Here is a 15,620-nt window from a genome sequence, read left to right on the forward strand (position 1 = left end):
TAAAGCACAAAATTGTTTCAGGTCATTAATCAAACTATGGAAAGCATCAAATATTACAGTTAAAGTGAAAATTAATGTATATAAATCCATTGTGTGAGCAGTAGTGCTATATGGCTCTGAAACTTGGAAACTTACCAAAGCACAAAGTAATAAATTGGACATTTTCCAAAACAAGCGTTTAAGAAGAATTTTAAAAATCTTCTAGCCAAATACAATTACTAATGAGGAACTTTTAAAGAAAACTTTCTCTAAGTCAATAGATGAAGAGATTTGCCTAAGAAGATGGAAATGGACCGGACATGTTCTTTGCATGGGGATAAACAGAATTCCCAAGTAGCACTGAGTTGGGCTCCAGAAGGAAGATGCTCTAGAGGTCATCCAAATTTAACTTGGAGAAGAATGATGGAATCCAAAATGAAGGAGGAAAGATGGGCGAGTTGGGCAGAAGCAAGAGCAGCTGCGAGGGACAGGGGCAGATGGAAAACTAGCATTGCAGCCTTATGTTCCAGTAGGCACAGAAAGATTTGATGATGCACTTTATGTATGCTTATCAAATTGATATTGAAAAGAATAGCCTAGTATTAAAATAAGTTTACCTTAAGTAAAAAGGATTATGTCTGGGACCTAAAAGCTAACTATAGCGCTGAAGGTCATTCAAGCAAGGAAGTTTCCTGCCTTCATTGCCGGTCAAGAATGCTAACGTCAGAGTGATCGCAGGATATTCAGGGGTCTCTGACCCCAAGACACGGAACTCCCGAAAATGATATATAGGAGGCCTGAAGGGCAAGCTCTCTCTCTCATCATCATCTAGCTGCAGTCCGCAGGTCAGTTTGGATTTTCGTCGGAACGCGACCCATGGAGAAAAGGGTGGTCCTAGGGAAGAAGTGATAGTTTCCGCAATGTATAGGAAGTAAAGGAACTTTCCTCATACACCGAATGCAGAACACCATGAGTCGACCTAGTTCCTTCGGCAAAGATGTGCCGCTGCTCCCACACATGAATTACGGAAGGATGCCTGTCAAGCACTGTATGAGGAATTCCAGTATGCTGAATGGATCGGAGAAGTCAGCAGAAATAGCTAAGGATCTTATGTTCTAATAGGACTATATGTATTGTCAAGGACCTGTGAGTAAAAATCTTTGTGTTAATTATTAAGTACGAAAGATGATTGTGAGTCCACTGGACATGATGTTACTAGACTAAATGAGAATGTCACAGATTGGTCGATTGGTAGAGCCTCTGCTACTAATAGCTCAGTTAAGTAAGTTTGAGCATGGTTAGTAGTTGGAAGGGGACCAATCGTTTGATGCTGTTGGCACACTCTCCCTCGATGAGTCTTTGGACTCCCTGGAAGTGTCAAATAATAATAATAACAAAGATTGAAATTGTAATGATAGCATAGCATAAGTAAGAATAGTGACCGCTAGAATTATAGAATATGAAAGTCTCCTCTCACTATAAATGGGAATTTCAATATTGTTAGATAGAATTTGAGATTAATGTTAAGGTTATGAAAAGAGTTGGATGAACAGTATATACTAGTGAAAATTTTTCTTTAACTTACAATAAATGTGTTTTGTTTGTTTAATAGAGACTATTACCCGATCTTTGTACAATGCACTGCCTTGCAAAAACTTTGAACCTGTTTGTTTAGAATTTGGGGAATTGCCATGACTGTCATTTAAGCCCACAAATAGATTTAACCATCTCCTACAGATGCTATAACATATTTCCTATACTCTACGTCTAGAATTCAGGTGGCACAATCATTAATCAAATAAATGTTCCTGTTTTCTGTTAGCGTAGGAGATAGTTCTGTACCCATGAATAGGCCTAGTTCATAGGCTTATTCACCAGCAGCGTCACTGTGTGTAGGAATCATAAGGTTAAAGTGATACTAAGAAAAGATTAAGGAATTCAGATGGCCACAGACTACCAGATAAGAACAAAGATCAAATATTACTAAGGCACGGCAACGACACGTTTATTACAAGATCATAATACCACACCATAAATATATTCACATTCTCTTCAGACAACACATTCTCAGGCAATGCATTCCAATCATTCACCACTCTCCATGCATAAAACCTGCTTCTCACTCCTTTACGTGCACCCTCTTTATTCAGCTTCCATGGATAACCTCTTGTTCTTCCCTTCATCTCCCACTATGCTCTGAAAAACCTCTTCATTCATAATATGGGGGTAGAACAAGAGGCCATCGATGAAAACTGCATAAGGAGGGTGTGAGCAGAGGAGTGAGGAGCAGGTTCTTTGCATGGAGAGTGGTTGGTGAATGGAATGCATTGCCTGAGTGTGTTGCGAATGTAGACACATTGAATCAGTTTAAGGCATAGTTGGATGAGCATTGTGTGCAATAGTGTGTACCTGCCACAATGAATCTCTGACTCCATGGATGGCAGATGATAATACTACTACTAATAATAATAACTTGTATGTCTCTATCATATCCTCCCCCCCACACACACACACTTCCCCTCTTATCCACTAGACTCTTTAAACTGCATCTTTGCAGTTTATCTTCATACTCAACATTCCAGAGACCAGAAATCACCTTAGTCAGTCATCCTGTACCCTTCCAGTACCTCTTTATCCTTTTGAAACTAACACTAACCAAATCAGTGCAGTCCATATGTGGCCTAACCAACGTCTTATACAATGGAACCATAATCTCTTTACTTCTACAAGTCAGTGTTCTATGCATTACTGCCAGAATTCATTGTGCTCTCCTCACAATTTTAGCAATGTGTCTTCTAAATTTTAGATCCCTAACCACTGTCATACTCCTAGATCTCTTATTTCCTCCCTCCAATATATCCCTACCAATTGTATACATCCAATCCCTTCGTTTTTTGAATTTTACGACCTTGCACTTTGCAACATTGAACTGACAAGCCAACAACCTGGCCCATTTACTCAATCTATTCAAGTCCATTTGTAAAGTCACATCTTCTGTACTCCTCATAGTGCTTCCCAACTTTATATGTTCTTTTCCACAAAGAATTATTATTATTATCATCATCATTAGACCTAAAGATATTAAGCAACATGCAGTTAGCCTAGGCCTGATCTTATTAAAATTAAGAAATGAAATCTTTAAAACTAAGAAATATGCAGTATGAGCTTTTAAGAAAGAGGTACGTTTTCATAAAGAAAACGTACCTCTTCGTCCAATAGTTGATGGAAGATCCTCACCTACATACCTACTAGCAAAGCATCTGGCAAAATTAATGAAAGGAACAATTAGACACACAGAGACCTACATTAAAAACTCTCAACAATTTGTAGAAAAAATCAAGAGTATTAAAATATCAGAAACGGACATTATGGCCAGTCTTGATGTAGTGTCCTTATTCACTAATGTACCGATCGTAGAGGTGGTTAACATTCTGAAAGATCTTTTCCCTCAAGACATCACACAGCTGTTTCATCATTACCTGAAATCAAATTTCTTTAAATTTAACAACACTGTATACAAACAATTGGAAGGTCTAGCCATGGGTAGTCCTCTGTCACCACCATGTGCAGACCTTTTTATGGAAAAACTTGAAAAGGATATTCTTTCCACCATTGTACCGAAACCGTCAATTTGGTGGAGATATGTCGATGACGTGTTCATCATCTGGAAAGATACCATGGAAAACTTTCTCGGGTTTCTGAACAAAATCAACTCGCTACACAATAAGATCAAATTCACTATAGAACTAGAAAAGAACAAAGAACTTCCTTTTCTTGACATCCTAGTGAGGAGAGAAGATAACAATTTCGAACTGTCCATTTACAAGAAACCCACAGATACCGGTAGATATCTACATTATTCATTCAACCATCATAGATCACAAAAACACAGCATCATTCACATGCTCCGTAATAGAGCCTTAAGATCTATTTCAAAAGAAACAGATGTGCAGAGAGAACTGTCACTAATAGCTAACACTCTATCTCTTAATGGATACCCTTCTAACATTTTAAACAAATGGCTATTTAAAGACAACCACCAACAACGTGTTACGGTGCCCCAATATGTGTCCACAGCTGTCATTCCATATATTAATTCAGTTTCCACAAATATGCAGTATATTAAAGACTGCCATAATCACACCTATATACAAACATGGAAAAAGAAATTCAGTAAATAATTACAGACCTATAGCAACACTACCAATTATCAATCAAATTCTGGAGTGGGTCGTGCTTAGCAAACTCACAACATACACAGAGAGCTTTCATATCATCCTCAACATCTCTTGGAAGATTTTTCAGACATAATTTGATTACATAAATATTCTTTCGATTACATAAATGATTTGTGGATGTTTAGAGAAGATGGAAGAAGGGTGTGCGAAGTGTGACCTGAACGAGGAATTAATGAATGCAAATATGAAATTGATGACAGAAAGTGTTAGTAGCAAGAATTGCGGGGAAAATGAGTGCACGTTTTAAAGAGAAGCATGCTGTGAAAGAGAGGCGAAAGAATGTTAAAAAATCAGAAAAAAAGAAAACGAGTAATTTAAAAATCGTAACGGATGTTAAAAAGGATGAAAGTGAGGCAAAAGTGGCGGAAGGAAACGAAACTGAGAGCACGAATGAAACTGGAAATGGCGTGATGCAGGAATCAAAAGTGGAAAAAAATCGAAAGAATGAATGATAGCGAAAGTTGGGCACATGTTGGACCGAAAGTACGGAAGCACAGAAGGATGAATGAGAGTGAAAGTGAGAAGATGGGGTCGAGAGATAGAAAATTAGAAAGATGGTAGAGAGAATGTGATGCGAGATTCGGAAGTTGAATTGGATTGGATGAGGAAAGAGATGAAATGGATGCAGAATGAAATTAAGAAAATTCGGGTAAAAACTATTAAAACAAATCATGATGGCACGAAAGAGTTAACGAAAGATGAGTGAGCGGCGTTGTATGGCGACTCCATTATTAAAGGTGTGCTGGATTATAGGATGCACAAGGTATGTTTTCCAGGCAGTAAAATGAGTAGAGTGATTGAGGCATTGGATATGAGGAGGGAGCGAGCAAAGGAGTTGATAGTTTTAATTGGTACGAAGGATTTGACAGATGACAAAGAGCATGTCAGAATGGATATCAGGAGGCTGCTTAGAAGGATAAAAGAGAATAGTGTGATAGGAAGGGTAGTCAGCGTGTTGCCAAGGTATGACTGTGGTGAGATGAGGCGGAGAGCAAGGATTATGAATAATATGCTAACTGAAATTTGTGAGGACACGGGAGCACAATGTGTGGAAGGAGTTTGAAGGACGAAGTGAACTGAATGGGAGCGATGGACTACATTTAAGTGGTTACGGTGTGAGTCGCTCGGAGAGACTGCTGCTGGAAGGTAGAGAAGTGAGTAGAGTGAGAGAGAGAGAATGAATCAGATCAAGCGGGAAGTGATGTGGAAGAGCAGGAGAGACTGAAGAGGTAGTTATGAATGAGGAACTGATTGGTATGAGTATAGAAAATGAGAGAATGGGTGTGCAAGAGGAGCAGGGAAACAGGGAGGCTCAGGGTGGACCGGGGTACATAGCGTGAGAAAATTGGATGCCCCCAGAGGAGGGGAGTAGACAGGAAAGGAATGGGATGACCTGAGATCAAGAGGAAACAGTTGGAATTGAAAAGGGTTTTAAAATGAATAAGCAGAAAGAGAAATGGTCCCAGTCGAACATGGAGAGATCATATCAAGTGAGTGGTATCAGTGGAACTAGGTGTAGATCCAGAAATGAGTTGTTGTATTTGTATACAAATGCTAGAATTATAAGAAACAAGGCATATGAAATGGTTGCATTAATTGCGTCTGTTCACCCAAAGATTGTCGGAATAAGTGAGACATGGTTGGAAGAGGATGACATCCTGACAGGAATAGAGACGGAAGAGTTTGATGTGTTTCATGAGGATAGAAGGAGTAAAAAGGGAGGGGGAGTGCTATTGATGATAGAGAAAGAGTTATGTCCAAACAAAGTAGAGATGCAAGAGGGAAATAGTGCCAGTGGTTTTGAGGCAGTATGGTGTGAGATAGAGGTGAATGGAATCAAATACTTGGTTGGATGTTGCTATAGACCAGGTAATGTGGATGGTGGTGATAATGAAATGTATAATCAAATTAGCCAAGCAAATAAGAAAAGGGTGATCATCATGGGTGATTTTAATTATGACAATATAGACTGGAATGATGAGATAGCAACTGGAAGTAAAGAAAATGAGTTTCTTGAATTTTTGAGGGATAACTTCCTCAGACAGTATGTAACAGACGGCACGCGAGGATTGAGGATCTTGGATTTGGTCATCTCATCAGAGGATGTAATTATAAATGAGGTGTCAAATAATCCACCAATTGGTGACAGTGACCATGAGGTGATTACCTGGATGGTTGCCAGCAGTGTGAGGACCACTGTGAGAAAAAGGTATATGTGGAATTACAAGGGGGTGATTATGAGAAGCTCAGGAGGAGACAGCTTGCAGGTGTCGCATGGAATGAGGAGTTAGCTGAAAAAGAGATCAATGCAGCTTGGGAGATTTTCAAAAAGCTATCTAGTAGATGCAATGTCTAAATGTATTCCAAGGGTGAGAAGGTTAAATATGGTAGGTGTGAGATGGATGAATAAAGAGATTAAGCATGTGATACAGAGAAAGAAGGCATTGTGAAGGCAGCATAACAGAAGTGAAAATAACCAATTCCATGAGGTCTACAAAGACCAGGCAAGGAGGGTGACTTGGTTGGTGAGGGTAGCTAAAGAGCGGTATGAACAGCAGTTAGCTAATGAAGCCAAAAAGAATCCTAAGGAGTTCTTTTGATATGTAGCCAGCAAAAGAAAGAATGATTATGGAAGGATGACATTGATAGGTGAAAATGGTATAAAGATAGCTGTTGTGGAATGTGTGGTGGAGATACTTAATGAGCAGTTCATAAAGATCTTTCAATCTTGTGATGGAGAGATTGAGAGCAGTAGATGATGAGGAATGAATGACTTGAGAAGTAATGTAAATTGGGTAGCAAGATATACGAGATTCTTGCTTGAGGTAGTATGAAAGAAGATGCAGAGAGGAAAGATAGTGTGCGTTTTGCCGAGGTATGATAGTGATGAGCTGAGCAGAAGAGCAGTAATATTGAATAACATAATAGCTAGAATGTGTCAGAAGAGAGGATTGGAATATGTGGATGCTTGGAGGGCATTTGAGGACAGAAAGCAATTGTGTATGCGAGAGTTTCAAAAAGCTATTTGAAAGCTACGTCCTTCCTCATTTGCATTCGAATGAGGAAGGACGTAGGTATCTGGAGAGATTGCTGTTCTGAACAAGTCGGTGTGTAAATGCAGGGAAATTAGAATGCCCAGGGTGGATGGTAGCAGGGATGGCTTCTTGTGGGAATGGGTACTTGGGAGAAGGGGGACGACATCAGATAATGCTGAGCCCAGTGTAGTCTAGAGGGGATAATGCTAGGTATAGAAACAGTGGCATTTTTATGCTTTATACTAATGCCAGGAATATCTGGAATAAAGGAGAGGAATTGGTGGCATTGATTGCATCAGGCTGACCAAAGATTATTGGGATCACTGAGACATGGTTGACAGAAGAGGATATAATAACAGGAATAGAAGTAGCAGGGTACAGCATTTTTCGGCAGGATAGGAAGGGAAAGCACGGTGGTGGAGTGCTGCTTATGATAAGTGACGACTTATGTCCTCTATGAGTGGAGGCTTTGGAGGGCAGTGATACTAAGGATAATGATTTTGAAAGCATATGATATGAGGTAGAGATGGGCAAAACAAGATATTTAGTGGGTTGTTGCTACAAACCAAGCAGCACAGAGAGTGGGGACCAGGAGATGTTTAGACAGTTGAGCTTGGCAAGTGCAAGAAGAATGATTGTTATGGGAGATTTTAACTACAGCAGTATAAATTGGGGAGAGGAAGATGCATGTAGCAATAAGGGAATGGAATTTATAGAATTCTTGAGGGACAAATGTCTTAGGCATGTAATACAGGGAACAGGTTCAAGAGTTTTGGATTTGGTCATAGCATCAGAAGAGTTGATAATAACTGAGATGACATCTCTCCCACCAGTTGGAGAGAGTGACCATGTGGTTTTGACTTGTCTACCTTACCTATAGACTGCATGTCTATTCATCTTGGAAGATGAATAGACATGCAGGAGTATCAAAGAGGCGAGAATGTATGTGGAATTATAAGGGCAGGTGATTATAATAGTCTTAGATATAAACTTGGGAAAGTTTCATGGAGGGATGAATTGGAATGCTGGGATATCATTAGTGCCTAGGAAATTGTGAAGGAATATTTGTTGACAGCAATAGTAAGCTGTATTCCACAAGTGAAGAAGAGGACACAATTTGTTGTAAAGTGGATGACAAACAATAATAAACAGGAACTGCATGTGAAAAAGAGGCTATGGAAGAGATGTAAGGAGACAAGTGAAGAGCAGATGCATGAAGAATATAAGACACAGGCCAGGACAGTGACTAGTATGGTAAGGAAGGCAAAACTGGAATATGAGAAGAGATTGACCCTAAGATCTAAAGAAAATCCTAGGGAATTTTTTTAGCTATGTGGCCAGTAGGAGGAGAAAATGATTGTGGAAGAATGACACAATCAAATTGTGGGGTGTAAAAATGGGAATAGAGTGACTGATGTGGAGGACATAGTGGAATTGTTCAATGAACACTTTATTGGAGTATTTCATCCTGGAGGAGTAAATTTTAATACTAGAGGGATAGGGCAGGATCAAGGTTTAGAGATACAGGAAAATACTGAGTACTCTGGATGTCAGTAAAGCTGTGGGACTGGATGGTATTTCACCACAAGTTTTGAGAGAATGTGCTAAAGCACATTCTCTCAAAACTAGTTTGTGTGTCATCATTAGTTGTTAAGATCTTGCAGAAATTAGTGAGGGACCGTATACAGCATTGGGCAGATGAGGATAATGTTATCTCTGAGAGTCAACATGAATTTGTTAAGGGAGTGTTCTTGTTTTAGTAGTATGCTAGCCTTTTATAATAAAGTTACAAGAGCAGTAGATGAGGAAAAGGCATATACTGCCATTTTCTTGGATTTAGCGAAGGCATTTGGCAGGGTGCCACAAGACAAGCTGATATTTAAGTTGCAGTACATGAGTTTGGATGTCAGATTTTTTAACTGGATTCAGGATTGGCTGTCGGATAGGTATCAGAGAGTGGTGTATGGTGAGACAGTTTCAAGGAGGCAGAAAGTTACAAGTGGGATTCCTTAGTACTGGGACCTATATTGTTTAACCTTTATATCAATGACATAGTTGATTGCAGGGGGATATTCAGTTGTTTGCAGATGATGTGAAGCTGGGAAGGGTTATTAGTAATAGTGCAGATGTGGTAGCCCTGCAAGAGGATTTGAATAAGCTAGACAGATGGGCAAATGAATGTTGGTTTAATGCAGCAAAATGTAAGGTCTTGAGGTTTGGAACACATTGATGGGACTCTGCATACTCTATTGGAGGAGCTATACTGGAGGAAGTAGGGGAGACAAGAGATATGGGGGTGATGATTGATGGAAAACCAAAATTCAGGGAGCATGTTGCAAAGGTGGTAAAGGTAACCCAGAGGATTGCTGCAATACTGAGAAGGACACTGACCTGCAGAGATAAAAGAGTTATCATTCCATTGTATAAGACTCTGATCAGACCACACTTAGACTGTTGTTCTCAGATTTAGTCTCCAGAATTTGAATGGATAAATTAACTGTGGAAAGGGTACATAGGTGGATAACAAAGATGTTTTCAGGACTGTACAGTGTTTGTTATGAGGATTGGCTGAGAAAATGGACTGCAGAGTTTGGTGGATAGAAGAAGGAGAGGTGATATGATTGAGATTTTTAAACTGTTGAGAGGTGGTTACAGGGTTGACACTGGGTAGTTCTTTCGCTTGATTGAACAGCAAAAAGAAGTGATGACAAGAGGCCATCCCTGGAAGTTACATAAGGAAGCTGTGAGCAAGAGGGTGAGGTGTGGTTTCTTTGCATGGAGGGTGGTTGAACCATTGAATGCATTGCCTGATAGAGTGGTGAGAGCGAGAACAGCCAAGGAGTTTGTGTTTCCCTAGGAGAGACCTCCCTCGATTAGTCTTTTGACTCCACGGAGATGAAAGAGAAATATGCACCCTACACACCTTACAGACTTAAATGAAATGCAATATGTTAGTTCGGTAGCATGTCATCGCATTCCTAATTATTGTGTGCATCTATGTATGTGCATATATGTGTGAATGAATTTCTTATCCTGTGGCTGTGGTAAATATCAAACCTATTAATTGTCAGTCCACTTCACACAGCAATCGAACTAATAAACAATAACTAACCAGTGTCATCTTGAGATAAGCTTAATAAAAGCTTCAAGGATTCAAGCTGAGACACATTACACCTTAGCTAGGATCAATACAAATAAAAAAAAATCCATTAATTACAATTATTGCTTTTAAATGTATTAAAATAAATAAATAAACATACTAAAGCAAAATATATAACTAATATATGTGTATTATAATAAAATGCAATTATTGTTATTGTATAAATATTTTATAGTATTTATACAATAAATACTATAAAAATGTAATTTTATTCAACTACATTTTACCTTAGTTTCATTCTTTGTATAAACAAGATTACAATATAGACGCATATACTTACACTTTATATACTTTAATAAATTTAGTTTAATCCTTTATCCAATTGTAAGCAAACAAGTTTGTGCCTGAAAATATCTTCAGGACTGAGGTAAGGTGGTACAACCCTTGGCAACTCGTAGCAAAGGTGGACCAAGATCTCATCACTCCTTGTCTCAGTATCTCCCATAATGCAAACCACATCTCCTTGCAGACCTGTATAATTCTATGCATTAAGGAAAGGGCCACTACCCAGACCATTTTTGATCTTTATTGAGGTGTATTAAAGTAAAGACCTCTCTAAAAATTAGATGATCCCGAAAGATCGCCCAACTCAGCTATGTTCCACTCAGTGACAGACTCACCCCGTCACTAAGAAGAAATTCTCAGTGGTGACTCTACTCAGAGACAGGCAAAAACCTACCTCAAGCAGAGCCTCTCATATCCAGCATGGGAGGCAGACCGAAACATTTTTGACCTTTATTGAGGTCTCATCAGTGGGAGGCAGACCCAGAGTGGTGATACTAAGACAGAAGCAATGGAGAGGTCATATTTACCCATATGAGTTGCCAACCGGTGTACCACCTTATTATTAAATTACTCTGGATTTAGAGAAAGATGTTGGAAGTTTATTTTGCACTTGGTTAGACTATAATAAATTTAGTTTAATCCTTTATTCAAGTGTAAGCAAACAAAGATTGCACCTGAAAATACAATATAAAATTTACTTACACTTGGATAAAGGATTAAACTAAATTTATTATAGTCTAACCAAGTGCAAAATAAAATTCCAACATCTTTCTTTAAATCCAGAGTAATTTAATAATAAGGTGGTACACCGGTTGGCAACTCGTATAGGTAAATATGACCTCTCCATTGCTTCTGCCTAAGTATCACCGCTCTGGGTCTGCCTCCCACTGACGAGACCTCAATAAAGGTCAAAACCAGTCTGGGTAGTGGCCCTTCCCTTAATGCATAGCAGTATACAGGTCTGCAAGGAGATGTGCTTTGCATTATGGGAGATACTGAGACAAGGAGTCATGAGAGCTGAGTCCACCTTTGCTACGAGTTGCCAAGGGTTGTATCACCTTACCTCAGTCCTGAAGATATTTTCAGGCGAAACTTTGTTTGCCTACACTTGGATAAAGGATTAAACTGAATTTATTATAGTCTAACCAAGAGCAAAATAAACTTTTAACTTTATATACTTATGTGCAGATATGTATATAAATAAATAGTAAGATATAAATTATAAAGTTGTCCGCACAGTTAGCTAAGTGGCTATGTGCTTCGCAACCATATGCCTGGGAAAGGAATGTCCTTGGTTCGATTCCCTTCAATGACATGAGGAGCTTAAGGATCTTTCTCAGACATAGCCAAGTTAGCCGGTCTTGGACGTGGACTGCAGGGTTTTTCTGTCCAGTTTATCTGGGGTTTTTCCTCGCACAAGCAGGCAAACCGGCCCCATGAACACACGCATCTACAGACATAGGACACACTGGGTGGCATTGGGCTAGCCACTCTATCCTCAGGACAGGTACGGCTTAGAAGGGCTATGAATAGCCCCATAACAGGCCACTAGGCCTAATATGTGAAGGGAAGAAGAAGAAGAAGAAGAAGAAATGATAAATTTTGTGTAATTAAAAAATTATTATTATTATTAACAACACTAGACTTCCATGAAGTCAAAAACTCATCACATACACACTGCTTCACATAATGCCCATCATGGATGGTGTAAACAGAAGAGGTAGACCATACAGCGAATGGATAGACAACATAAAGGACTGGTGTGGAATGGATGTACAGAAACTGCGACACTGTGCACTGGACAAAGAAAGATACTGGACAAAGAAAGGTGGAAGAAGATAGTGAAGAAGGCATCAGACACCAATGGGCAGTGAACCCATGGTTTGTGATGATGATGATTGTATCCACATTTACTACACTGGCAGGTAAATTTCCCACTCACAAACCACTCTCTATGCAAAGAACTACTCCTTATGTCTTTACTCACACCCTCCTTATACAGTTTCCAGGAATATCCCCTTGTTCTACTCATTCCCTCATTCTATGAAAAAGTTCTCCCACAATAACAGCTGCTTGCCATCTCAAATGTCTCAATCATATCTCCTCTCTTCCTCTTATTCACAAGGCTTTGCAAATTGTATTCCCTCAATCTGTCTTCATATCTCACATCACTAATCCCATTTACCACCTTAGCTAGCCTCATCTGGACCCTTTTTGATATATCTTCATCACAATGAAAACCAGGGAACCAAATCTGTTCGCAGTAATCTCTATGAGGACTGATCAAGGCTTTATACAATAGAATAACATCGTATTCTGCATTAAGGCCCTCTTGCACCATTATCATAACTGTTGTAATGACTTTGCAGCTTGTACAATGTGACTTCTGAACTTCAAATCCTTGTCCACTACCAGTCCAAGGTATCTTGTCTGATCAATCTTCTCCAAAATTTCTTTACCAAGTGTATACTGTCCATCCCATCATTGCCCACCAAATTTCAGAACCTTACACTTTGCAACACTGAACTAACAGTTCCATACACTTGCCCACTCATACAGTCTATTCAAGTCCTCCTATAAGGCCACAACATCTGCTAGATTCCTTATGAGTCTCCCTGGTTTTGTATCATCTGCAAACAGTTGTATATCTTCAGTTAAACCCATCTCGATAACATTAATATAAGTTAAACAAGCTCAAAAACAGACTCCTGTGTCACAATAATAGTGACTATACTCTTCTGGGATACTGCAACCCCACATACAGATCAGCCTTGTCACCATCTTTATGAAGTGGAACAGTTTTACCTTCCTTCCACTCCTTTTGGACTTGTGCTGTTTCAAGACTTTGTTAAACAGATAGGCCAAGCCTGATGTTAACTGTCTGAAACGTTTCCTTAAGACATGTGGCGATTGACAACTAGTTTCCTTAACTCTCATATACTTCTTTTTTTTTTGCTCATCATTAAGTACACTTAAGCTTCTGATTTCATGCTGAGAATGAAACATCTTGATGAATTGCTCACTAACTATCTTGGCAATGTCCTCTGCAGTAGTTAGCAATCTTACTCTCCCCCTTCCATTTTCTCTGTTCCTCTTTTTATTATTATTATTATTATTACTACAGGCGACTCCAAGGAGTCCTTAGACTCATTAAGGGAGGCCCTAAACATCATGTCCACACAACTATTCAACATTCTTACAGTATCTATCATACCTTGCCTTGAACTCATTCACTGTCATAGCACCCACAACAGACTCTGGCAGCTTATTCCACTCATTTACCATTCTAAAAGTAAAGAACCCAGCTCTAACACCCTTACTAACCACACTCTTACCCAGCTTCCATAGATGTTCCCTAGTCCTCCCACCACCAGTCCTGATCTCAAAAATATCCTCTGAATTAATTCTATAGAAACCCTTCAGCAATTTGAATGTCTTAATCATATCTCCTCTTTTCTGCCTATCAACCAATTTCTGCAACCCGTAAATCTTCAACCTGTTCTCATAAGGTTCATTCCATAGACCCGCTATCATCTTGGTCACTCGCCTCTGGATCCTCTCAACCTCCTCCCCATCAAGAAGAAACCTAGGTGGCCAAATCTGGGCACAGTAGTCGAGATGAGGTCTTATCAAGGCTTGGTACACAGGAACAATAACTTGCTTATCTCTGCTCGTCAAAGTATTCTTCAGCAACCAAGTGATTTGATGAGCTGATTTAGCCACTTTTGCAATGTGCCCCCCCCCCCCCCCAAAAAAAAAAAAAAACTTCATCTCCCTGTCCACCAACACTCCCAAGTCCCTGGCCTCATCAATCTCTTGAATTTTCATTCTCTCTTCATCTCTCGCACTACTACCATTTCTATTAAGAAGTACTTCAGTCCCATCTATTCCAATTTTCTGATCTTTCACTTCACCTCTTACTTCCTCTGATGTCTTGATCCCATCACTCACTGCACTTCCTTCTAGCAACAGTTTCTCCAGTTCACTCATACCAAACCATTCAAATGCAATCCGTGGAGGTATATACTGTTATAAACAAAGTCCATCAAACTGTGCTTTAAACTCATTCAATGTATCTCTCTGTGTTCACAACAGTCAAGCAAAGGTAATAAATTAGAAAATTCAGATTATGAATTATCATCATTACTATTAGCAGTATAACTGTTTTCTTTATTGTTTTGCTTTTGCTAGTAGAACTTGTAATTTCTCTAAAAAGGCAGCAGAAATTTTGGCACAGATGGTGAATTTTTTTTTGTTATGCAACACTTTGATTCTGTTTTAATTAGTGGAAATAGCTCAGTATTACATAAATATTGTAAATTTATATTAAATATTTAGCATTAGTATTATTCTATTCCTTACACAATGAGAGTCACAGGACTCACTATGGAAAGTCCTTACTCTAGTTCAGTGAATTTTATAATAATCAAAGCCTCATGTCATCATTTTCTGTGTTGATCATTTCTGTGCAGCTACCTTTTAGCAAATGAATGTGTCTATATTTTTTTTTTTTCGTGTGGATAGATAGTTTTTGTTCTTATTTCTAAGTGTGAATGGTAATTTTTGTCTTAGTCTCAGTTGAGTGTATGTGAAATTGCTCGGAGTGGATATAAATATATATACATATATATAGTTTTGGTGTATCCATAAATAAATCATAGGGCAGTACCAAGATCAAAATGTAAATGTTGCAGAAGATGATGGTAGAAATGCATTGCAGTAATGAATGAAATGTGAATGATGGTAGGGTAAGTTTGAAAGAAAGATGTCACAAAAGAAATATTGGTAAGGTTAGCAGCAATGAAAGAAATAACACAGGGAAGAGAAAGAGCAAAAGATGGGAAACTAAAGATTCTGGGGTTTTTTTTTTGGTTTGTTTGTTTTGCTTTATTTTGTTTTTTTTGTGTCCCACCTATGAAAAAT

The 15,620-nt window shown here is 38.8% G+C and overlaps 1 protein-coding gene across 2 annotated transcripts in view; it reads left to right on the top strand.

Moving 5' to 3' along the window:
* LOC150097966 (uncharacterized) overlaps nt 1-15,620 on the top strand; it is a 490,509-nt gene that overhangs the window by 400,986 nt on the left and 73,903 nt on the right. The gene's annotated exons all lie outside the window — the stretch shown is intronic.

The sequence above is a fragment of the Typopeltis vanoorti genome, chromosome 16 (genome assembly GCF_054136105.1).
Source record: "Typopeltis vanoorti isolate ZY-2024b chromosome 16, IOZ_Tvanoo_1.0, whole genome shotgun sequence".
NCBI lineage: Eukaryota > Metazoa > Arthropoda > Arachnida > Uropygi > Thelyphonidae > Typopeltis > Typopeltis vanoorti.